The sequence below is a fragment of the Myotis brandtii genome, unplaced genomic scaffold (assembly GCF_000412655.1).
Source record: "Myotis brandtii unplaced genomic scaffold, ASM41265v1 scaffold760, whole genome shotgun sequence".
Taxonomy (NCBI): domain Eukaryota; kingdom Metazoa; phylum Chordata; class Mammalia; order Chiroptera; family Vespertilionidae; genus Myotis; species Myotis brandtii.
In genome coordinates this window covers 1415977-1442069 of record NW_005371038.1, presented here as the reverse complement: position 1 = coordinate 1442069, position 26093 = coordinate 1415977, and positions in this window count along the sequence as shown.

Below are 26093 nucleotides of genomic sequence, written 5' to 3'. Positions count from 1 at the left end.
CAGTGGAGGTTTACACTGAGTGTGTCCCAAACTAAAAATATGAATAGATAGGGCCCAAGCACACCAAAAGCTAGAAAGATGAATGGATAGGCTACTGAGTGTGCCCAAAGCCAGCAAGATAACTGGATAGAAAAAAAGCCCTCACCTCCCTGTTCCTATAAGAACAAAGGGGTTGAGCAGGAAGCGGGGATGGCTTTTGAGGTGCGAGTCCACCATTCTCCCAGGTTGCACAAACCCTGAATAGAACCTTTTTCCTCTTGCACCAGCCCCTGTTTCATGAGTTTGGCTTTCATTGGGCAGGCAGCCAAACCTGCATTGTTCTGTTACATCGTGGCACACAAGCACAGAGGAGGTTTTAATTTTAAATAGAGCAGTCAGCAATGGTCTCACCAACGGGACCTTAGAGAAAAACCTGTAAAGATCTGAGCTTTTTTACAAAGTAGGTGTGGATTTGGAGATGTGGGATATCAGGAAGTGATAAAAGTTAAATGAGTTTGTAAGAGTGGGGCCCTGATCCTATAAGACTGGTGCACTTATGAGGAAAAGTAAAACACCAGCGCGCTCTCCCTGCCACCAGAGGACACAGAAAAAAGGGTCCCCGGTTACCCCAACTGCTCCTGCTTTAGGGCTTTGCCACTGAAGCTCAGAAAATTTACAAATGTGAATCTAGATAGATGGCTTTGAATTTCTTTATTCATATTTGGCAAAGAAAAAGAATAAAAAATTTAACCCAAAGATTATATTTTTTAATAAATTATTTCTGTTTTACTATATTCTTTTTCTCCTGCAAAATACCTTTAGATAAGTATTAAATCTGAATATCTGTAAGCCTACATGTCTGGTGCATTTTTATCACTTGTTCTTCTTAATATGAATTCAATATTAGCTACTTATTTAATTATTTATTTTATTAATTTTAAAGATCTATTTTTAATATCCAATAATATTTTTTATAGATTTTTTTTTTTTACAGAGAGAAAGGGAGAGAGATAGAGAGCTAGAAACATCGATGAGAGAGAAACATCGATCAGCTGCCTCCTGCACATCCCCCACCGGGGATGTGCCCGCAACCCAGGTACATGCCCTTGACCAGAATCGAACCTGGGACCCTCCAGTCCGCAGGCCGACGCTCTATCCACTGAGCCAAACCAGTTTCGGCTATTTTTAATATCCAATAATATTTGTTGTTGTTTTCTGGTGACTCTCGTCTTAGTCTTCTCAGGCTATCATAATGAATATCCACAGACTGTGTGGTTTAAACAGTAGACATTGATTTTCTCACAGTTCTGGAAGCTGGGAGCCCAAGATCAAGCTGTGGCAAATTCAGTTCCTGGCTTGCCATCGCGCACCTTTTTTCTGTGTCCTCTGGTGGCAGGGGGAGCGCTCTGGTGTTTTACTTTTTCTCATAAGTGCACCAGTCGTATAGGATCAGGGCCCCACTCTTCAAACTCATTTAACTTCTGTCACTTCCTGATAGGCCACATCTCCAAACAGTCACATTGCGGGGTTAAGGCTTCAACATGAACTGGGGGGCACAGTTCAGTTCAGAACAACTCTCTAGCATGCTCTTCTTTCTGGGAGACCACATCTTTGTTTGTTTGTCTACTCTTTTCTCTCCACCCTTCTTATGTTTCTTTTATATGTAATGCCCAGCATTTGGGATGTACTTCTAAGAAGGATTAGAGAAAAGTGCAATTCACCTTCCTGGAAGTGGAAGTCCATTCTGTGCATTTTAATCACTTATTATCTGTTATTTGTCAAATCCAACCACAATGAAATCTCCATAGGGAGAAAGAGCAGGTCCTAGACCATTTCTGATATTTATTTTTTTAACAGATATTTACTTTTTAATATATGTTCAGTCAGCCTTTTCATTATGCAATATTAGCCAGTAAAAGATAATGTAGTAAGATCTATAGTTCTTCAGAAAATATATTTCAACTTTATTTTCTACCTCAAGCCCAATGACCTTTATTTAAATGTAGATGCACAAGCAAGATATTTTCCAAAATGCAAAGACTCAAATATTTTTTTTTGGGGGGGGGGGGGGTTCAGATAAAAAAAATAATGGGAGGTAATTGGAGGGTTTTAAGCCAGAATCTGCTTTGTTTTGCAAAAATTACTCTGACTTCTTTATGAAAAATGGATTGACTTGGCACAAAGGGGGAAAACAAGAAGCTTTTTTGGTTATTGAAATAGTTCAAGGGCACCAGATGAGTCTCAGCCTACATGGGTGTGTGAAGATGGAGAGAGTGACATCATCAACAGGACTTCATGACGCAGTGGATGTGGGAAATTAGGCTACTCAAAATCAGAATGTCTCCCAGATTTCCAGCTTCAAAACTTAGATGTTAAAAAACTGTTTTTTGGTTTTTTAAAACATATTTTTATTGGTTTCAGAAGAAAGGGAGAGGGAGAGAGAGATAGAAACATCAATGATGAGAGAGAAACATCATAGATTGGCTGCCTCCTGCATGCCCCACACAGGGGATTGAGCCCACAAGGTGGCATATGCCCTGACCGGGAATCGAACCCTGACCTCCTGGTTCATAGGTTGATGCTCAACCACTGAGCCAAGCCGGCCGGGCAAAAAACTGTTTTTGAGGGAAAATCAGGAGTTTGGTTTTGAATATATTAAACTCGACATAATCATGTAGTGCATGTGAGGACTGTATTAGTCTGGTGGCCTAAACAACACGTGTGCATTTCCTCACTGTTCTGAAGGTCAACTGCCAGCATGGTCAGTTTCTGGGGAGAGTTCTCTTCCTGGCCATGTGCTCATGTGCCCTCTCTCCAGTGTACATGCACAGAAAGAGAGTGTGAGTCTGATGTATCTCTCTCTCTCTCTCTCTCTCTCTCTCTCTCTCTCTCTCTAGATTTCAGAGAGGAAAGGAGATGGAGAAAAATATAGAAACATCAATGATGAGAGAGAATCATTGATTGGCTGCCTACTGCATGCCCCCCCTGGGGATCTAGCCGGCAACCTGGGCATGTGCCCTAACAGGGAATTGAACTGTGATGTCCTGGTTCATAGGTCGATGCTCAACCACTGAGCGTTGGCCGGGCTCTGGTGTCTCTTCTTATAAGGACACTAACCCAATAAGATCAGCACTCACTCCTATGACCTCCTTTAGCTTTAATTACTTCCTTACAGGCCCATATCTAAACAGCAACGCTGGGTTAACTCTTCAATATATAATTTTTGGGGGGTGTGGGCAGAAACATTAAGTCCATGTCAGTGACGGTAGGTGGACCACTAAGCATACAACACTAGAGCTCTGACGAGAAGGCAGGCTGAAGAAATGTCAACCTCTGCAGGGTGAGAAGCCACTGGAGCAAGGACCCATGAGAAGAGAATTTAGGAAAAGCAGAGAGGGGTTTAGGATTGAACATCAAGGACCTTCCATATTTAGAGACCAGCAGAGGAGGTGACAGGGATAAAGCTGCTCATTGTGAGGCCACCAAAAAACAGAATGCCAGGGGCATTATACTCAGGGCACACCGCAGGCCTGCCAGGGCCTGGCCTTGCCCTGGGTTTCATTTTGAAATTCAGAGTCATCGAACAGGGCCTTGAGGATTGTAAAACACTGAGGGGGGATGTGTGTCCTCCTTGAGGTCCAAGGGCACGTGTGACAGCTCTTAGCAATCTCTCTGCCTCACCCTGGACATCACAGCTCAAGGGAAGTATGGTTTATGATTGTTTTTTAGTGACCTATTCCTTGTTTCTTTAAATGCATGAGTTTTGTTTTTCATGCCTGTTATTATTTTTTAAAAATAATTTTTTCATGTGTTTGAAGGGAGAAGAGTAGAAAAATGTCTTGATTGTACTTACTTTACTTACCTTCTCTGGGCCTGGGTATCCTCAGATGTCACAGGAGATTTATGACTGTACACATTTCCTGGGCTTTTGGAAGAATTAATTACATAATAGATGTGCAATGGATGTAAATTGGTTGGGAAAATGCATAGTAAGCACTCAACAATATACAATATTCATATCAATTTACTGCATGATTTTGGAGAAACTCATCTTTAATAAATTTAAAGACAGAGCATAGGAGGGTAGATTATTGAGTTTCTCTAAGTCTGTTTGGGATGTTATGACAGAATACTGGGGCTTAGCAACAGCACTTATCTACTTCACAGTCTGGCGGCTGTAAGTCCAAGGTGAAGGCACAGGCAGAGTCAGTGTCTGGTGAGAACTTGCTTCCTGGCTCTCAGCTGACAGTGTCCTCACAGGCAGAGGGGCAGTCAGGCCCTGTGGGGTCTCTTTTATGAGGCTACCAATGCCATTCATGAGAGCTCTACCTTATGGCCCAGTTCCCACCCAAAGGCCCCTTCTCCTACCACCGTCACAGGGGAGTACAACTTACAATATGGATTTCAAGGAGACAAACTTCAGTTGATAACATGAATTCTGTAATTATACACTCACTCTTCTATTTGAATGGGTATGGAATTCTACATTAGGAAGTATTTCCCCTGCTCCGCTATCTTCTAGTTTCAAGTGCTTTTGCTGAGCTGTTCATGTCACTATACTTGCTGAGACTTTGCATAGACACTTTCTCCTCCAGCAGCTTTAATCTTCCCTTGACTCTGGCATGTTGAAGACAGCTATGGGGCGCTCTTCCGATTCCGAACTGGCTGTCTAACTTTTCTATTTTTCATATTTGTCTTGGGAGATGCACTCAACTCTATCTTCTAAAACCTCTTTGGAGGTTTTAATTGTTTATATATTATTTATTTGTTTTCTAAAGCTATTTTTATCTACCAATATTATTTTCAGAGCTTGTAGGACTTACTTTGCTTTTTATTTGCAATATGTTTTTTTTTAATTAAGACTATTAATTGTACATTTTTTAGTTCCTTTTTGGGGAGATAGTTTTGGTTTCTTTCCAAGTTGCTTTTATCTGTTGGTTTGTTTTTGCCTCCATCTTTCAAATGAGGTGCCTCTGAATGTCCTGTGAGGGACGCTGCCCAGCGGTGGGCTTCTCTAGGCCCCAGGGTGTAGACTAGTTTGGGTGGCCCCTATTGTCAATGTAAGCAGATCTCTTCTCTTAGGCTGGTCAGGACCTCAGACAAAGGCCTTCCAGCCTCCTGCTCACCCATAAGATGCCAGTGGTCACAGTGCTTTGATTTGGTGGGAAAGGGCTGGATACCTCACAATTCAACACATAATTTTTTACTTAATTGTTCTAGTTCTCTGCACTCATGTTCCAGCTGAGTCCTGGCCTGAAGACCTCTGCTGTGGCTGCTACAGACAACAAGCCTCTAGTCTTGTGTTGGGGTAAGGAGGGTGGTAACCTCACGCTCTTAGAGGTGAGCTGCCCTGGATTATCCCCTTCAAGGAGAGGGTTCTCGGGGGTTCTCCCAGCTCTGCAGAATCGAGAATCAGACTCATTACAAACCACGAAGATAAGCCATGGGTCTATCAACACAGAACAAATGTTTAGTTAAACACGGCAAGATTAATACATGCATTTATTTCCAGTCTTTCCAGAAAACTCACTAAAATGTCATTAAAGAGTTGTGTGTGTTTTATAAGTGCAAATAAGGTAAAGAAAATAAAACAAAAGACAACATAACTGATTTTGCTAGCTGCAAAGCCGATGGATAGGAATAACTTAATGGACCGCCCTGTAGCAACTTGACAGGCAGCCCCATTTACCTATTAGTACCCAAGCAATGTTTTGTCCTTTAACTATAGAAAACAAATAATGGCTGTTTTATTGGACTCGTGTGAGACTCTAATGCATTTAAATGAAATAATCTGTGTGATAGGATTTATATCTAAAAGTATCACATGGTTTGGGCTTTGTCTGAAAGGAAATCTGTAAGTAACGTTACTGTGTTACATTAAAGATGTTTGCAAATTCTTTGCTGCTTTTCCCTTTGAAAGGCAGAGTCTAACTCCTGTCCCTTTAAATTGATTAGATTCTGTGACTATTTTGACCAACAGAATATAGCAGAAATGACACTGACAGTTTTCAGGCTGAGGCCTCAAGGGATGAACAGCTTCAATTTTCTGTCCCCAACACGTGCTTTTGGACCACGATGGCCATGTCCTGAGGAAATCCATGCAGCCACTTGAACTGGAGCCACTAGGAACTGGAGCTCTTAGCTGCGAGTCATAAATGAGCTCCCAGACAAAGGCCTGCACCAACCTCACCCGCCACGCTAAAAGTCCATCCTGAAAGTGCATCTAAACCCCCTGGAGCTGGGCCTGCCTGAGCCTGCAAAGAGCAGAGGGGGCAGCAGAGAGAAACAATACCTCATCTAAAAAGCTTCACTTTTGCCCTAACTGGTTTGGCTCAGTGGATAGAGCGTCAGCCTGCGGACTCAAGGGTCCCAGGTTTGATTCTGGTCAAGGGCATGTACCTTGGTTGCAGGCACATATCCGTAGGGAGTGGTGCAGGAGGTAGCTGACCGATGTTTCTCTCTCATCGATGTATATATTGATTTCAGAGAGGAAGGGAGAGGGGAGAGAGATGGAAACATCAATGATGAGAGAGAATCATTGATCAGCTGCCTCCTGCACGCCCCCTACTGGGGATTGAATCTGCAACCTGGGCATGTGCCCTAAAGGGGAATCAAACAGTGACTTCCTGGTTCATAGGTTGATGCTCAACCACTGAGCCATGCTAGCCAGGCAAAAGTGAAACTTTTTTAAATAACTGTAAAATATTTAAAGTACCAATTAAAAACAAAACTTGTAAACATTAAAATATCAATAAACAACATTTGATAACAGAAGACTGAAAAGATATGATTCAGATGTAATGGCATCACTGTCTCTGCCTGCACTTCAGTGATGCCAATTGTCTGAGTTCTAGGCCAAAGGGTGAAGCCCTTGGTCTAATTCTGAGTTCCTGAATGTGCCCAGGCACTTTTACTTTCTGGGTCTTAGATCTTCTTTTTTTAATTTCTCAGTTCATGTAAGATTATAAGGAGAATTTTTTTGAAATTATAAAGAAAATTTATGATTTGTAAAAAATATATAAATCAAGTTACCTCATATAAGCACATTAAAAAAAAATCAGACGGGAGCCCGGTCAGTATAGCTCAGTGGTTGAGTGTCGACCCATGAACCCACAGGCTGCTGGGGTTCAATTCTCAGTAAGGGCACACGCCCTGGTTGTGGGGTCCACCCCAGTAGGGGCATGAAGGAGGCAACCAATAAAGTCTGTCTCTCATCGAGATTCTATCTCTCCATCCTTCTCCCTTCCTCACTCTAAAAAAAAAATCAATAAAAACATTAACAAAAAAATCAGACTGGAGCCCTAGCTGGTTTGGCTCCATGGATAGAGCATTAGCCTGGGAACTGAAAGATCCCAGGTTTGATTCCAGTGAAGGGCACATACCTGGGTTCCGGGCTCGATCCCCAGTAGGGGGCGTGCAGGAGGCAGCCGATCAATGATTCTCATCATTGATGTTTCTATCTCTCTCTCCCTCTCCCTCTCCCTTCCTCTCTGAGATCATTAAAACAAAACAAAACGAAACAAAAAAATCAGATTGGATTTTTTTAGATAGATGCTATTATTCATCTATTCCTACATTTATTTATAGGTTTGCATTTTCTTTGGTCTTTAGACACAATTTCTACTTGCAATGCATGTGAATAGTGGGTCAGTGACAAATCCCAGTTGCTAATTTTCAGGATAATGAAAGCTGTCATTTGTTGATGGAAGCTGAAAAGAAAAGATTAAGCAAGGATTTTCAGGGTCATTTGATTCTCTTCCTGTTGAAATAGACTCACATTTTAATGATTCCCTTGTGTAGCTTTCAGTGTGGCAATAGATTAGACAAAGTAATATCCTATGTTGCATCTGTGTTCAGGATTTTTGCATCTAATGTTCTGAAACTCTCCATGGAAACAACCATCCATGGAAACCACTACAGATCGGTGCATGTCCCTCAGGCATGCCTGTGTTATGCATATCATTATTTGATTTTTTGAGATGATTCCAATATTTTCATGAGCAAGTCATAAAAATAGCAGGGACCGGCAGGAAAGCTGAAAGGGCAGCAGCCAGGGCCCCTGGCAGCGAGGTTTCACAGGCCAGATGGAGGGCAGCTTTTCGGATCTGGCCCTGTTTCATTTTGTAAGCTTGGAGCATAGTGTCGCCCATACCCCCACGAGGCCACCTATTTCCTGACCTCAGGTATCAAGGATCCTGCCTCTGGGTTTCCTTTATCAACAAGCAATGAGTATAAAGGGGAGACCGAGCCTGCTGTGGAAGCCAAACAGGCTTTCCTGAGTGCCTGCCATGTGCAAGGAATTTACTGCTCAGATCACGTGAGTAAACCGGCAGGCTTAGAGTCCACAGGGGAGGAAGCCAGTGCTTGGGGTTTCAACAGAGAAGGAGACAGGAGCCAAAACTGCCCAGGAGGAACACAGGGAAATTTTCAAGGTCGTTGTGGACGTCTGGCTTTCGGACCAGCCAACCCTTCTAGTTTCTCTGCTGCTTTCGAACACTGTTTCTTCACCTTTAACTCGGAGCAGCCCACACCTGCCTTTTCAGATCCCTAGCATGCCTTCTGCGTCCCCATTGCAACAGGCCTCCTCCCTTCTTCTCCTCACTGTGTGTGTCCTCAGCCAGAGGCTGTCAGGAATGTCTCCCCTGAAAATCAGCCTGCATCCTCCACGGGGCACGGGAAGCCTGACCGGGACGTGGAGCTCTATGCCAGTGAAGCCAAAAGGCGGCGGTTGCGTCCAAGATTGTTGTCTCTCAAAACCAAAGCATGAATCTGTGGACAAAAAGCAATGAGCAGAAGCAAAGTTTACTGGGAGAAGCCAGTTCTGGAACAGGTGCTGCTGGGGTCCAGGAGCAGCCAGCGTCCAGCCTTCCTTTCCATGTTGCAGCCGGTGTAGTTCAGCATCCCAGCTAACTGAAGTCCACTAGTCCAGTGTGGTGGCCCAGTGGCCATAAGCCACGTGGGCCTGGGGAGCATATCCCTTGCCAGGAACCCAGTGCTGCTGAGAGACACAGGATAGTGTGCTTCTTTGTCTAGAGGTAGATACATACCTTGCTAGCTCCTGATTGGTACTTCCAAAGAATTCTGCCTCAGCAACATCCTTGGGATTGATTATACGCCTCACTGCCTTGTGATTGGTTATTTGCAAGCTGCCTGTCTTGTAACATCCATACATTTGAAAGCTCCCATGCAGGCCTTTCTTTTCCTGCCCAGCTGGGTTGCCTTAGCAACCCACACCTGCTGGTTTGGTTCTCTGGTTCTACTTCCTTCCTCCATGGTCCAGTCCCTGACTACCTGGCCCTCTTCTGTCTCCTCAGGAGGTCATGATCCCAACCGTTGAACTGTATCTGCTCCGTGAAGAGACAGTGTGCCAAAAGACAAAGATGCTGCATTGGCTTCCTTTCTAGAAAAATGATTAACACTCAAATCAGTTATGCAATTTCTTTACATCTGCATGAAAATGAAACTGATAAAACTAATTAGAGTTCCTTAAAATTTCTTTGGCTGGCTCATTTTTTAATGCTAGTATTAAGCTACTAGGGACACAGTGCACAAATTTGTGCACCTTGAAAGGAACTGTGGGCTGCAAGGCTGCGGTGGGCACAGGGGTGGATCTTGGCCCATCCTCTGCGCCCCTTGCCCAGCCCCTCCCACTGATGGTGCGAAGCGATTTGGGCCAGCGCCAGCAGCAGGTGCGAGCAGCGGCTGCTGCCCTGATCGCCCCTCAGAAGCAGGAGGAGGTGAAGAAGCCCTGAGGGGTGATCGGGGCTGGCAGCTGCTGCTCCCACCCACTGATGGTGCCAAGCAATAGTAGCTGGCGCCGGGCGCCAGAAGTGGGTGCAAGCGGTTTTCCCATGGTTTTATCTATGTTGATTTCAACAAGTGTTGAAATTAAATTAAAAGTATTGTATTAAAAATACTACAGTATTTGGAGTGGTAATTTTTTTCCTGCTGCATTATGCTATGCTGTGAGATTCCTTTCTTCCTTTAGCCCACTTCATCCAGCCTGTGAAGTGTGTGGACTGACACTGTGCACACCCAGCCTGAGAGAACAAGTGGAATAGTAGTGCTTCCTTCTGCGTGTCCACAATCCGCTCCTCTGGGGGTGGCGCTCCTGTGCACACCTGTTCAGTTTCCTGTGGTGATTTCGGTACTGAGGAGGGTAAATGCCAAACAATAAGTTAATAGTCTCATTGGTATGATTGGCGATAAGGAATTTACATCTGAAATCATTGAGTTAACATTTTAAATAACAGTGTGAAAGCCTTTCTTAGAGTATTTCTAGGAACCCATGAATGCAGGGGCACTTAGTGATGCAGATAATCCATCCCCAAATATAGAAGAATGGGTGCGAATTGGGAAACCTCCGTCATAATCGCTGCCTGCCTGTGGGTTAAGTGGTGTGAACTGAGGAGGCAGTGAGCACAGGTGGGCCACGGTCTGTCCTGGGCGGGAGCAGCTTTAGAGGGGGAGTTGGTGGGAGAACACTGAAGCCAAAGAGAAAGGAGCAGACACAACTGACTGGCAGATAGGCTGGAAACTTAGGGGGAATTTGGAATCCTACCTGCAGGCATGTAAAGGAAACCCAGTTCATTGGTCTTTTGATAAATGAGGAAGTAAAACAAGCAAATAAGAAAGATAAGGAAAGAAAGAGAATGTGTTAGAATAAAACAGACACCTCCTGGCTGCATGTCAGCAGGGAGCACAGGTGGAGCAGGGGCCGGGCAGCTCGGGCTTCAGAGCAAAGCTGCTGGAGAGAAGCCTGTTGGGTAGACCCAGGGGACAGACAGTGGGGAAATATAAAGCAGCCCCAATTTTACTTATTTATTTTATTTTTAAATTGAATTTATTGCGGTAATATTGGTTAATAAAATTATATCCATTTCATGTGTATAATTCTATAATACAGCATCTGTGTGTTGTATTTTTTGTTCACCACCCCAAGTCAAGTCTTCCATCACCATTCATGCCCCCTGTACCTTCTTCTATCTCCTCCCACTCCTTTTCCCTCTGGTAATCACCATACTGTTATCTGTGCCCATGAATTTTGTTTTTTTCTTTGCTTAATCTCTTCACCTTTTACACCAAGTCCCCAATACCCTCTCCTTGAACAGCTGTTAGTCTGTTCTCTGAGTCTGTTTCCATTTTGTTTGTTAGTTTATTTTGTTCATTAGATTCAACACATGAGTGAGATCATATGGCATTTGTCTTTCTTTGACTGGCTTATTTCACTTAGCATAATACTCTATAGGTCTATCCATGCTGTCCCAAAAGGTAAGATTTCTTTTTTTTTATGGTGGAGTAGTATTCCATGGTGTAAATGTACCATAGCTTTTTATCCATTCATCTGCTGATGGGCACTTGGGCTGTTTCCAGATCTTAGCTATTGTAAATAATGCTGCTATGAACATAGGGGTGCATATATTCTTTCAAATTGGTGTTTCAGGATTCTTAGGATATACTCCCAGAATTGGGATCTCTGAGTCTTAATGTACTTCCATTTTTAATTTTTTGAGGAAACTCCATACTGCTCTCCACAGTACAGCCCTTATTTTAGAAGAAACCTGGGTTCAGAGAAATCCAACGCCTGCCAGGGGTTTACATTGGTGCTGAGGGTCCCCAGGCAGTGCGACACTTGGAAAGAAGGAATAGAATATCAGAAACCTGAACTCCTTTCCAACTGTGTCTTGCTAATTCACTTATTTTTGAAAAGTAAAAAGTGCCTACTAAGAGTCAGACATGGTAATGGATTGAGGATAAATCAATGAACATGTATGTGTTCCCTTCACTCTTAGCCCTCATCATCATAGGGTTAAATACCAATTGTGGAAGGAGCTGTGTAATAGAAACTAACGATGTGGGTGGGGCCAAGGGGCTGGCCTGTCTGACAACATGATCACAAAGGAGGTGGCTTGCTGAGAGCTGTTGGAAATGGTGCTCTTGCTGAAGGAAAAATGGGTGCAAAACCAAGGGGAAAAAAGCCTGTTCTCAGAACTTGACTTGCTTTCCAAGCTGAGGTGCAAGTGGCTTCAGTGAATTATAGAAAAGGGCGAAATGAAAAAGGAGGTCAGATAGTAGGCAAAGGCCAACCATGTGAGGCGGGGCGGGCCACCCGTGAAGCTGAATTTCACCCTAAATGCAATGGAATCAGGGTTATGTCATAATCAAGGGCTTCTTAAAAAGCCATGTTTTGTGAACATCTTCCTGCTACATTATTGAAATTCAGATCAATCAGGAGTAGGAAAAAGGAGGAGCAAAGCGATGAATGCAGCAGCCTAGGCGTGAGGTGACAGTGACCGAGACCACCATGGCCAGGGGAGAAGGGAGGTCACAGAGTCAGACCTGCTGGGCAGTGGCGTGTGGTGAGAGTGGTGGCCTGAGGAGACGTCAAGGCTGAGTCCTAGCTTGTGCAGTACAGTCAGCTTCCTCCGGAAAGGTTTCACCTCAGGCAGGAGCTACACTTAGAACACTCCAAATTAGGTTCGCCTGCTTCCGTTCCCACAGAGAAGCCGGAGGTACCCTGTTACAGCCCACACCCAATCACATCACTTACTTGCTTAACACCTCCCTTCTGACATGCAAACCTGCACCCCAGCCTACAAGGCCCCTCATCACTCACATCTCCCCCATCCTTCACGCCCGTTCATTCTGCTCCGAGCACACTGCCTTCTCCGCTTCACAGACCATCTGCGAGGCTGTGTGGACCACGGCTGTGTGGGCTGAGGCTGAGTGGAGGCAACCATCTTTGGCAATGAGAACAGCAAGGGAAGAGTGGCCAAGTGCTGGATGCCATTAATACTGATGCTTAAATGACAAGAATGTGACAGAGGGTGTCCAGAAGGACAGTAGGAGTCACACTTCAGGGTAGGAAGTGGTAGGGGAATGGCTGAGACTGAAGCAGCTCTGTTGGGAGGTGGGAGAGGATGATGGGGAAAAGAAACCTCAACTCCATTTCCTGTCCCAGAGTAGGGTTTGTGGAGACCAGGCCAGCCCCCGCTGAGAAGGTTGCACGGGAGGTGTATCCTGGAGAAGAGTCAGGGCCAGAGAAGGCCAGGAGGTGAACCTCGAAGGAGGAGTTGGGAGCACAAGGAACTTTGTTAATGACAGTTCCGAGGTCATGGTGCAATGACTTGGTAGAAATGAGAACAAGTGTGTTGCTGTGTCTGATTTAGAAGGGCTCCTTATATCCAATTTCATGTCAGACATGGAAGGAAGTTACAAAGACCCTGTGAGAGCCACTTCTCCACTGACAGCAAGAATAGTGCCCAAGGGTGTCCTCAGTCTGGTTTGGGGTTCTCACTGGGTGTGGCAGGCGGAAGCCTCCTGCAAGGGTGGTAGGTAGAGCTACAAGAATCCTTGGCTCAGCACAAAGGGAAAATTCATTGTCCCTGGAGGCCAGGACAGCATGGAAAGGGAAACCCTCTCTTCTTCAACATGCGCCTCATTTGGATTGTGCCTGTTAATGACAAAATTCACATACAAATAAAGAGCGAGAGGTCAAGTATCAGCAGGGAAGACAAAGGGGGCTGACTCTGGGATCACCTGAGAAACAGGAGTGCTCAGTGGGAGAAAATCCTACATGAGAATGCTAAGCCGTTTATGAGAGAGGTTACGTTTCGCAGGACGCCAACCCCATAGCAACTTGGCAGATAACTTGTCTACCAGGCTGTGAAAGGGTGGACTTCGCCTATGTCTTCAGGTCAGCCTCTAACCTGACAGGGCTGCCATCCAGCTGTGTGTTCAGCTGTTAATTGTTAATCAAATACATTTATACTTCAACTAGAGACCCGGTGTATGAAATTCATGCATGGGGGGGAAGGGGGGCGCGTCCCTCAGCTCGGCCTGTGCCCTCTCGAAATCCGGGATGCTGCATGCACCAGTGACCATACTTTTCATACAGGTGAAAGGCATCTTGCTGTTGTATGGGCAGCTACATTTTTTTGCCCCGATTATAAAAAGTAGTACATAACATGATCCTTCTGAGGCAGTATTACCATTTCCCCCATATTATGGGTGGAAAAACTAAAGCAGAGAGAAGTTAAGTAATTGGCTTTGTCACACAGTTATAAGTGTCAGAATCAGGGCTGACCACAAAATGTGCAGGCCAGAGTCCATGCATGTCATCGCTGCATCATCCTGTTTTTTCAGTGTTAGAGTAGCCTTGTCAGGTTTTAATTTTCAAATCTAAGAGACTGTTCCCAATACATAGAGTAGGGTCCCTAGGCCTGGCCGGTGATCACAGCAGATCTGTGGGGAAAGTGGGGGTGGAGCCCCCACTGGCACCCGCCTTGGCTGATGGACTGGCACTGCCCACTCGCTGGTACCCACCAGGGGCAGCTCCTGTGTTGAGCACCTGCCCCCTGGTGGTCAGTGCGTGTCATAGCAACCTGTCGTTCCACCAGTTGTTTCGCTGTTCAGTCGATTTGCATATTAGGGTTTTATTATATAGGATTTCCCCTTTCAGCAAATCCTGCTTCTAAATGAAAAGCCCTTCAATGAAAAAACAGTCTCTCTAATTTTAACGGAAAAATTAATGAGGCATCTTTAACCATTTTCACAGAGAGCAAACATACACAAGGATAACCATGGGGAACAGGCATGAGCTCAGCGCTGGACCAGACTGCAGGCTTCCTGGTCTCCTCGGGAATAAGCAGGCAGTGGAGGTGAAGGTGCAGGGAGCATCCTCTGGAACATACATTCTTCTGCGCCGCTTCTTAACGGTCTCCCACCTTCAGACACTTTATGATTCTTGCACTCAGAATGAATTTAGAAACGAAGTCATAGCAAAGAAAAATGCTATCTGTGTCTGGAAATAAATGCAAATAATACACTCTGCGCACAGAACAGAAGTTTTAGAAGATCCCACCGCTGGTCACTCTGAGCTTACGTCAGCAGAGCAAATACCTCGTGTTCATCTCAGCACATCGGGAGCTCGCCGTGGTGCCACGCGAGGTGTTCTGGCTAGAAAATGCTGCCCTGAGTAAATTGATAAGTGTAGCTTTGCCTGCAACTAGAAATGGTAATATCTCTTCACATATTCATTTAGTGGCATTTGTATGAAAATGAAGTTATATTACCACAAAATAGTCATCCAGAAAACAGTGTAAATTTTCAATAGCTGTTAGGGTATGTTGCTTAGCCGCTGTGTAAAGGAATTCTGTGTGTTCGGACAGCACATTTTCTCCGCGCCCTCGGGGGAGGGTCAAACAGGGCTACGAGAAAGCTCCAGCGCAGCAAACAGCCTGCGCAGACAGCGATGCGGGGCCGGGCTCCGCCCTCTGCATCACCTGCAAGTCGGCCATCCTGAGACTTGCTTACCCTTTCTGGGTATTGAGATGTTGACTGAGCACTTATCCTAAAACCTTGCTTAACCATCTGCTAAATTCAGGAAAGACCTGAGGGGAAAAAAACAACCTAATTAGAAAATTTTTTTCTTACTATCCCTTGAACCATTAAAAAACATAAAAAAATAATGTCATACATATGCCCAGTTTCTGATTTTTCTAATTGCTGATATAAGATTTTATTTGTTGCCATGACAACTAAGAGCTTTGTCCATTCTCAAGCCTCTGATAATTATGGGACTTATTTAACAGTTTTGAACTGACTCTAGTAACATGTCCACCTGGATTGTGTGTGTGCTGGCTGTGTCGTGTGTCAGGAGGTTAATTGATGCCTTTGTTTTTTCAATGTGAGACATTTTTAATAATCATTATCTAATTTAATGTGAACATTAAATGCCCCATGCACTCCGCTCAGCATCCAATGAAATCATTGATTGGCTTTTCATCATGTCCCCTCCACACTGAGAAATAAGCTATGGCTGTGCTGGTTACTCCAGGCCCTCTGATCACCGGACCTAGTTCATCAGAACTACCTGGTGCAGAGAAACTTATGGAAGACAGTGAAAGCAGGGCCTTCAGTACAATTTATAGCCTTAAGAATTTATAGTAAAAAGTAGTAAAGATAAAAATGATGAGTAAACTAACTTAAGTAATTAGTAATTCTGTACATGCAAATAAACCCCAAGAAAGCAAAAAGAAGAAAGAAAATAATAAGCATAGAAAGAAAGAAAAAGATCTCATAGATCAGTGGTCGGCCAACTGCAGCTCGTGAGCCACATGCGGCTCTTTGGCCCCTTGAGTGTGGCTCTTCCACAAAATACCACGTGCGGGCGTGCACGTACAGTGCGATTGAAACTTTGTGGCCCATGCGCAGAAGTCAGTATTTTGTGGAAGAGCCACACTCAGGGGGCCAAAGAGCCACATGTGGCTCGCGAGCCACAGTTTGCCGACCACTGTCATAGATAATCAACAAAGCAAATCTTGCTTCTTTGAAAATATGTACAAAATTTGCGTAATCATATACCTGGCTTACCCAGAAGCCCCAGTTTCCCTCTGTTGTCTGCTGTCACCTTCTTATATCTTACATCTCAGGTTACTTATTGTTCATTAAATATAATTGTTAGTAGTTGAATTTTGTTAATCCAGGATAAATTTGGTAAACTTCCACTTTATAGTGCCAGCTTCCACCATTGTCTCATCTAGCAACAGTTGCAATTGAACAGAATTCTCAGTTGGACATGCATTTAACTCTGAAAGATGACCTGTGATAACCTGCCTCTCCATAACCTTTGGCAGATATGGCATGACTAGTGCCTCTGTTAGAGAAACAGCGTGCGGGGTTTGCTGATAAGTTGAAGTGTGCCTGGGCACTAGGAGTGAGAAATAGCTCAGCGTTCCTGATGGTAGGACAGATACTTGACCCTACACTCCTGCCACCTATTAGGTATACCAGTTGGTTGTGGCCTGGCCACCAGGCTGCCTTTGGTAGGGTCAGTGATTAAATATGGGAGATTAAAGTTTAGGTATATGTGAAGTAGGTATAAGAAATGGAAGTAGACAAACTTTTCAATGGCATATGTAGTCTGGACATTTCTATTACAGCATTTTCTCATTTATAATGTGTAAATCTACAACTATTTGTTGTATTAAGCCAACACTTTAATTTTGCAACTGTTTTGTTTTTAACTATTTTGTGGCCATAAGCTAAATAATTTTTTAATATCTTTATTGATTTTAGAGAGGAAGGGAGAGAGAGATAGAAACATCAATGATGAGACTCATTGATCAGCTGCCTCCCGCACACCCCCTACTGGGGATCAAGCCTGCAACCCGAGCATTTGCCCTTGACTGGAATTGAACCCGGGACCCTTTAGTCCGCAGGCTGATGCTCTATCCACTGAGCCAAACCAGCTAGGGCCATAAGCTACATATTAAAATGTTTATGTTCAATTAAAAATTATGACAGAATTCTATTTCTCAAGAAGATTGATGATGAGCTGTTACCTGGCACAAATGCTTGCAAGCATTGAGCAGCCTGTGGGGACTGTGGGGACCACGTGAAAATGAGGAGCAATGCCATGGATAGCAGAAGGTTAGGAGTGAATATAAGAAGACTAGACCTAAAAGTAAATTTGAACACATGTTCTGAACATGTGCTTGCAGAACACGCTGTAAAGAGTCTTTCATTTATATCAAATAACTTTTCACTTTGAATTCACTTTCCTCACACGTATAACAAGTGAGGCAGAGCTATAAGTATTGGCATCATTAGCAGAAGAATGTGGTCAATATTAATGATGCCACATTTCTCTCAGAGCTTCAAACAGAAAATTATTTAGTCTCAGTACTGATTTGATCTTCTCATCTAACCCATGTAATCAAAGTAGTCCTTTGCAAGTTTATTCTGTTAAAGGTGAAATATCTGATATTACGTGAATGTTACTAGGATTTGAGTTTAAAAGTTCAACCATGAGAATAAAAATATTTGGATTTGTGAAAATAAAAAGGAAAAGTTTGATGTCACCAACTTTCATGGTACAAACCATGTTGTTTCTAGAGCTAAAAACATGAGAGCTGAAATATAATAGAAACTGATTGTGGGCACATGTACTTTAGAAGTTTGACTAAACAAACCACCTTGTTCTGCCAACTGAAAAATATAGTTTGAAAACTTACAGAAATTTTACATAGACACATATTTGCCAATGATACATCTGATAAGAAATTAATTTCCAAAAATATAAAGAACTCATTGTAATTTTTAAAAATCCTGCCCCTCAGGATATGTTTATTGGTTTTAGAGAGAGAAGGAGGTGAGAGAGAAAGAGAGAGAGAGAGAGATCTATGTGAGAGAGAGAGAGAGAGAGAGAGATCTATGTGAGAGAGAAAAATCTATCAGTTGCGCCCTGTACATGCCGTGCCCAGGCATACCCTGCAACCTAGGTATATGCCCTGACTGGGAATCGACCCCCCCACCTTTTTGGTGTGCAGGATGATGCTCCAGCCAACTGAGCCCCCAGCCAGGGCTGGATCGATCCAATTTGTACAGGCTTTTTCAGAGAATAATGATGACTTGTCAGTTTATTTTGTAAGAGATGACAATAATGGAGCGAAGCCTAACAGGTACAGTGCAGGAAAAGAAAGTTTCAGGCTTATTTCACTCATAAAAATAGATTATTCTAAACATCATTTTACCAATCCAAATCCTACAGTGTATTAAAAATGATAGTACATGGTACCTGGTGACCCAGTAAAGTGGAGAAATCTGGCAAACACTAGTTAGCCAAATGATCAAAGTCAACATCACCTGTGATAAGCCATGGTGATAGCATGTGCCCTGGATGGGATATGCTGAGAAAGGCATTTCCCTCTGCGGCTTTCCCCTCGGAAACCCATAACCCTGGTCTAACCATAAGAAAAACATTAGACAGACTCCAATTGAGGGACATTCTACAAAATACCTGACCAGTATTCCTTAAATTGTCAAGGTCATTCAAAACAAGGAGACACTGAGAAATTGGGTAGCCAGGAGGAAACTTGGAAGACAGGATGACTAAATGTAACAGTGTCTGGGACAGGATTCAGAGGCAGAAAAGGTTTATTAGAAAAGAAAAACCAGTGTAACATGAATAAAGTATGGAGTTTAATCCTATATAATAAAAGCCTAATATGCTAAGTGTCCGACCATTTGTTCGACCATTTGACCAGTCGCTATGACACACACGGACCACCAGGGGGCAGACACTCGAATCGGTGGGTTAGCTTGCTGCTGTGGTCCAGCCAATTGAGGACTGGGTGAGACGGGCTGGACATGCCCTGGAGCCCTCCCTCGGTCCTTCCCCAGCCCTGATTGTGCGACGGTGGAGTCCCTCGGACTGGCCTGTGGGGATCGGGCCAAAACCAGCTCTCTGACATCCCCCAAGGGGTTCCGGATTGCGAGAGGAAACAGGCCAGGCTGAGGGACCCCATTGGTGCATGAATCCATGCACTGGGCCACTAGTTAATAATAAGGAAAGAACCTCTGTTCATCAAAACAAAAAACCTTTAAGGAAAGTGCAAACCTGAATTTCAAACTGGTAGAAGGTATTTGTGAGAATGTAGTAGGCAGAGATCTCGGATGCCCCACACTCCCTGTCCCTGGTGGACACACCGCTTCTCCAGATACTTATTCAGACGAACCACGGTGCTGCTGGAAAGGGATTCCCTGGGATCCAGGCCCCACGTCTCCGTGGGTGTAGGAGAGTGTCCGGGGGGCCAAGCACTGTGCTGCCTGGACCGCAGCAGACCCCAACCTGGCAAATAGCCCTGAGCACCACCTGGCACGACGGAGCAGCCTCTAGGGTCTGAGAACGGCGCCTGGCAAGAGCCGAGGAGGCAGTGGGGACATGGTCACACAGCCACGAGGCAGTGAGCTCTGCCAAGAGGACTATGGTGATGCTGGTCTCCACCTGGAGGCCCTGAGCGGGCTGCAGCCACGCCCTGCACTGCTGACCCACAGACGCCGCAGCTGACACGTTTCTGAGGCGTTAGGCCACTGTGTGGTAATTTATTATGGAGCAAACAGGAAATAAATACAAAAAATAATAAAGAACAAGAAATAAATAATTAAAGAACAACAAACATTCCAGAACCGAGTGGCATTTTATAAAGAACACATTCAGGTCAGTAAGTGCATGAAATATACCTTAGACCTCTTTAATGAGGAATGCAAATGTAATGTTGACGAAAAAACATCGGACAGAGAATAAACTGCCATTACTTGAGAAAGTTGTCAATGCTAAGATCTGTAGATGGTGGGAGCCAGGAATCTCTCACTCATTGTGTGTAGGACAGTAAATTAGTACAACCAGTTTAGAAAACTAGAATTATGCTATAAAGCTGGGGGTTTGCATACCTTTATGACTGCGGAGTTCTGCTCCAGGGAACATGCCTAGGAGAGGCCCTTGCAAGTGACTCTCCGAGAACATGCACAGACGTTTCTAAGCAGCCCTGTCTGCGTTAGAAACCTCTGGGAACGGCCAAATGCCTGTCGCCAGAGAAGGGGTGAACCCGCTGTGTGCTCACACCCGGGAGCATGATGTAACACAGCAGGCTCACAAAGCTACATGGATCCATCTAGCAATACAGTGTCGTATGGGCAGGTCCCAGAGAGTTAAATAGAGCCTGACTCCTGTGTGTAATGTGAAGTGAAACAGTTACCAAAATGCACCTCTTTAAAATTTTTAGTGTTTTTATATTAAAATTATATTTTTCAAAAGTAGCAGAATGATAAACACAAGCTTTCAGACAGAAGTCACCTCAGGTGAGGGCGAGCAGGATGTGGGATAGGAAGATGAAGTGATAGCCAACGTTCTAGGGCAGCGGTCGCCAACTGGTGGTCAGCGGACCACTGGTGGGTGGTCCGTGAGGTCCAAAAGGTTGGCTACCGCTGTTCTAGAGGATCATTTAAATGGAGTTAATGTGTGCTGGTTAATACATTGGATTGAGAGGGAGGGAGTGGGAGGGACAGGAACTCTCCGTGGCCCCACAGGAGAGCAGGGTAAGGAACACATTAGTAAGATGGTAGCTTGGTGCTGGTAGTAATTGGGACCGGTGGAGAGAGAGAGAGAGAGAGAGAGAGAGAGAGAAAGAGAGAGAGGCCCTTGAAGCCATCCTTTCCCGCCAGTACACTCCAGCGGCCTCAGGGAGTCAGGCTTGGCCAAACCCGCCCTTTCTGCCCCAAGAAGTCACTGGTTACTGCAGCAACCCCCTAAAAGGGCGTGGCACTCTTTAATGTGGATTCCAATGAGCCAACTGTCCAGATACTGAGGAGATAATTGAGAAAATATATAAGATTTATTCCAGAAATATTAACTTTATTTTAATGGTTATTTAAGAGAATCCCCTATTTTTTTGATATGCATTACTTTTTTAATTTATAAGAATGTTCATAACAAAGAGTAAAAGAAAAAGCGATTAAAGAGTTGAAATATAAAGAAGGCTCCATTTTAAATCTAAGCTTATATTTTCTTTCTCTCCACAATTCATTGCATTGTAATTATGCTTTTAAAATAGTTGCCTATTTAATTCATAGTGACATTTTTCTATTAAATGAAGTGTTCTTCGATATTTTTTATGTTTTTCTCGTTATTTTTCTTTCTCATTGCATTTCAGTTTGGAAAGTTTCTATTTGACATATCTTCAAGTTCAATGATTCTTTCCTTGGACTTTGAGTCTATTAACAAGTCCATCAAAGGCAATGTCCATTTCTTTCACAGTGTTTTTGATTCCTCACATTTCCTTTTGATTTTTTGTAATGTTTCCATCTCTCTGCTGACATTACTCATTGGTTCTTGCATGTTGCCTACTTTTTTTTCCATTAGAACCCTTAGCATACTAATCAGAGGTATTTTATATTCCTGATATTATAATCTCAACATCTCTGCCATATTTGAGTCTGGTTAAAATCTTGCTTTGTCTCTTCACACCAGTGTTCCCCTGCTTTCTCTCAGGCCTCAGATATTTTTGGTTGAAAGCTGTAAATGATGTGTCCAGTAACAGGAGCTGAGGTAAATAGGCCTTTAGCATGAGATTTTGTTTATCTAGAGAGGAGTGAGGCTGTGTTTAATGTTAGCTGTAGCTGGACATATGAAAGGCTTCTATTTGCTCTAGGATTATTATCTTTATTCCCTCATTGTCTTTTGGTTTCCCTGGAGATTCTATCTTAAGTAGAGTCTGTGTCTTGCAGCTTCCTCGGGTGTAATCACTGTTAAGATATTGGGGTTCTGTGCATGTGGTGGTCAGATATCCGGGAGGAAACGAAGCATTCTACAATCATGTAATTACATTTCTGTTTTTAAATGAACCTGAATCCCTGAGCTGTGCCCTTCAAAGAGTTCCACAGCCTTTTATTTCCCCTCTTATCTGAGATAGAAAGGCCAGAGGGTCTTGAGCCATCCTCTCGCCCTTCCCCTAAGGCAGACATGGTTCCAGCAAAGTTTTCTCCTGTGAACAGGATTCTTTCGTGGAGAACAAAATGCTCTGGCATATTTCCAAATGCACATCTTCCCACTCCCCCCGCCTGAAGCACCGGGGATTATTCTGCCATCTTCGACATGAGAACTTGGTCAGGCTCATGTGAGTGCGGAGACCCCCTTAAGACAGGGCCTCCAGGAACTTTTAACTTTTAAACTAGTTTACATTTAACCTCTCATATTTTGTCAATTACAATGTAAGTATTCCTGCCCGTTTCTGTCTCCAGTGGCAGCTTCTGCTCCTGGTCAGCCACGGCTCTCTGTGCTCACTGGTATTTATTTTGTTGGCGTAGCAATTTGCCTCTATTCTCTAGTTGACCTCAGAAAGATTGTTGTTTTCAGTTTGTTGATGCTTTTCCTTGTTGTGAGGGTGGTAGTGATGACTTTCAAGCTCCTGTCAAAAAGGAAAGGGGGTGGTAACTTTAAACAACTATACGTCCTGATGCACCAAGATGGCAAGGCATGGGAAATCTGTGCTATAGGTGGAGGCCCTGCTGGAACCTGCTGGGATAGCAGAGATGGAAACTTCATGGTGCTGGTCCTGGTGACAGCAGTGAGACCACAGAGTGCAAAGTCCTGCTGTGGGAGCAGCAGCCGTTCCTGGATCCTGTAGTTTGGGTCTTGGAACCCTGGGTATTCAACCTGGAGCTGGAGCTCTCAGCCTGGCTGCACAGGATCATCCTGTAGGAACTGTGATTTGACTGCCTCGCCCAGGATGGTGTTAACTGAGGGAGCGAGTTCAGGGTGTGGAGACTAGACGCTGGTGCCTGTGCAGAGGCAGGTTGAGAACGCATTTCAGTCTGTTCCTCCAGCTCTCCCAACAACATTTAGACCATTTTCCTCCCGGTAGTTGATGTTGTATTACTTAAATGAGGTAGAGTAGACTCTGTTTTCCACAACCGAATCTAGACTAATACATGTCGTTTCTGTATTTGGAAGCTTTCCGGTTGTGTATAATGAATGACTAAAACAGGAGAGGTTACAAAGAAGACATTCATATTAAGGCCATGTTTTCATTTCCCCCTTTTCCCAGTAAAGGACTTGTACTCTCATTTATATCGTTGAGTTTAATGCGATTTTACTCTAGTGTGGTGTAAGGATAATGGCATGAAGTGCAATTAAATAACAGAACTACATGACATTTTCTGTGCAGCGGTACAATTCTCAGCATCAGCAAGAGAAACTGAGTCTAGCACTTGGTCAAATTGAAAAATGGTCCCAAAGTCTCTATTTTGTTCTTCATTGGTACTTCCTACCTCTCAGGGCTTAGTTGCTTTCCTTCACAGGTGGTTGATTTATCTACTAAGTCATTAGCTAATAATGACCTGTCAGCCTGGCTAAAGACATCGAGGGAACATTTATAGATTTAAAGTCATGAAAGACTGATTCTACTTAATAGAACTGTATACCTTGGCAAGCCTACGAAGGAAATGCTCTTGTGTGATTGAGAGTGAACGCAATAAACACCTCCACTCCCCTCAGAGTGTGTTCTGACAGCAGCTGTTCACTCTGGTGGGAAGTTGCCTCAGTTTGCCACAGTCGTCCTTTTAACAGTAAACACCAGTTGTCCTGCAAGAGGTCTGAGAGTTTGGGGTATGTGGCATGAGTTTTCCAAAACAGCAAATACATGATGGGACTCCTTTGCTCAGCATCTAATGAACAGAATAATGGAAATTTGCCATCTGTCACTCAACTGCACTTCCAGTATCAGCTCTCAACGTCATCATAATCAAATCTTATCATGTTTTATTAAAAACACTAGTGACCCAGTGCATGAAATTAGTGCACATTAAAAGGGAATTAATTAGAGGAAATATTTTAATATTGCTATTTGCCCTTTTGCTATAATAGAAATGTCAGATATGAAAGAAAATTAGTAAAATGTATATGAAAATTTTCCTCCTGTCAGAGTCTGGGGCACGCCACGGGAACCAGAGTCAAGTCCCCACCCACCCACATGTGCCTTGAAATCACGCTAGACCCAGACCCAGGCAGCCCCACCCCCAGCCCCAGCCAGCCCCACCCACATTGGGCTAAATCCAGACCTGGCCGACCCCACCCCCGTCAAGCCCCGCCAGGTGGGGTGTGCGGCCTGAGGTCCCCTGTCAAGCCCCGCATGTCGGGGGGAGGGGGGTGCACGGCCTCAGATCCCTGCTGATTGCTCATTAAGGCTCATTACAGGAACTTGGCCTCTACTGTGGGAGCAGCCATCTTGTGTTACGGAACCCTGCCTACGCTGTGGGCACAGCCTTCTTGACCATTACAGTGTGACAGTCTATTTGCATATTCCCTCTTTATTAGATAAGATAGTGACTTAGAATGTGCTTTACTTCTTGATGTCATTGCACATGCGGTTCTCACTCCTTGCAGTGCTTTTCCCTGCTTCACCGCCTGGGACACTGACATGATTCGCTCTCCAGCTCGTGTTACCAATGTGGGGTTGCTCCAGAGCCCGTGTCTATCTTAACCTCAGCTGTGAGTTGTGAAGGGGGAGTGGGGGGAATGCTGAATAAATTTATGGGGAAGGAGACACGGAGAGGGTTGGTCAGGATGAGACAGCCTGTCTTTCCCTAGATCACCTGACCTTCTCAAGTTTCACAGGCAAAGGCCACTTCGTCCTGGGTGTCACCGTACTTCTTTATTTGTGTACTATTTCAGCAAAAAAAATTGTATTACTTGTATTATTTGTTTATGTAAACATTTCCCATTCTAAGAAGGGAATCTTTTATTTATGTTCTCAAGAGGCAGTTCATGCCATTCTGTAAACCCATCACGGTTTCCAATACTGCCTTCTTTTGTTCTCAGTATATCCTAAATGAGTGAAGAGATTAGATCCCAGTCATGGGCATTGATCTTCACCCTATGACTGTTAAGGGCGATGAAAGGAGATGCATGTACCTGACTGGAAAGCAAGTACCCGGCACAAGGACCAGCAGCACTAGTAATGCATCCCTAGAGGCGAGAGGGGGGTGGTGCGCATCATAAATCTAAGGAGAACTGTTGATGCTCTGATGCTATAACAAAAGAGAGGGGGGAATGCAGAGCAGAACGGGCTTTTGCTAACCCACTAACAGTGGTTCTCAACCTTCTGGCCCTTTAAATACAGTTCCTCATGTTGTGACCCAACCATAAAATTATTTTCTTTGCTACTTCATAACTGTAATGTTGCTACTGTTATGAATCCTAATGTAAATATCTGATATGCGGGATGATCTTAGGCGACCCCTGTGAAAGGGTCATTCGACTGCCAAAGGGGTCGCGACCCACAGGTTGAGAACCACTGCACTAGAACCTCACAGAAATGGATGCACTCATGCCACTTGACTTGAACACACCCGAAAGCAGAGCTCCCATGCCAGTCGAAGCTGCCTGTGCCTGATTTGCAGGTTGGCCCTGACCAGTCAGTGGAACAGCCTCAGAGAATTAACTGAGGGCAGGAGCAGTGCAGAGTTCTGCTGCAGTCCCAGGAGAGGCGAGTCACCTGCCTGCCTGATGGGACTTCATAAATAAAAAGAAATGAGTTCCCAAGAACACAGCCTGCTCTCTGATGAGTGCATTTCGCCTGTGCTGCGGGTGACCAGAGAGCTGTGATGAGTGCATTTCACCTGTGCTGCGGGTGACAAGAGAGCCGTGATGAGTGCATTTCACCCGTGCTGTGGGTGACAAGAGAGCTATGATGAGTGCATTCCGCCTGTGCTGCGGGTGACAAGCTGTGCTGTGATGAGTGCATTTCGCCTGTGCTGTGGGTGACAAGAGAGCT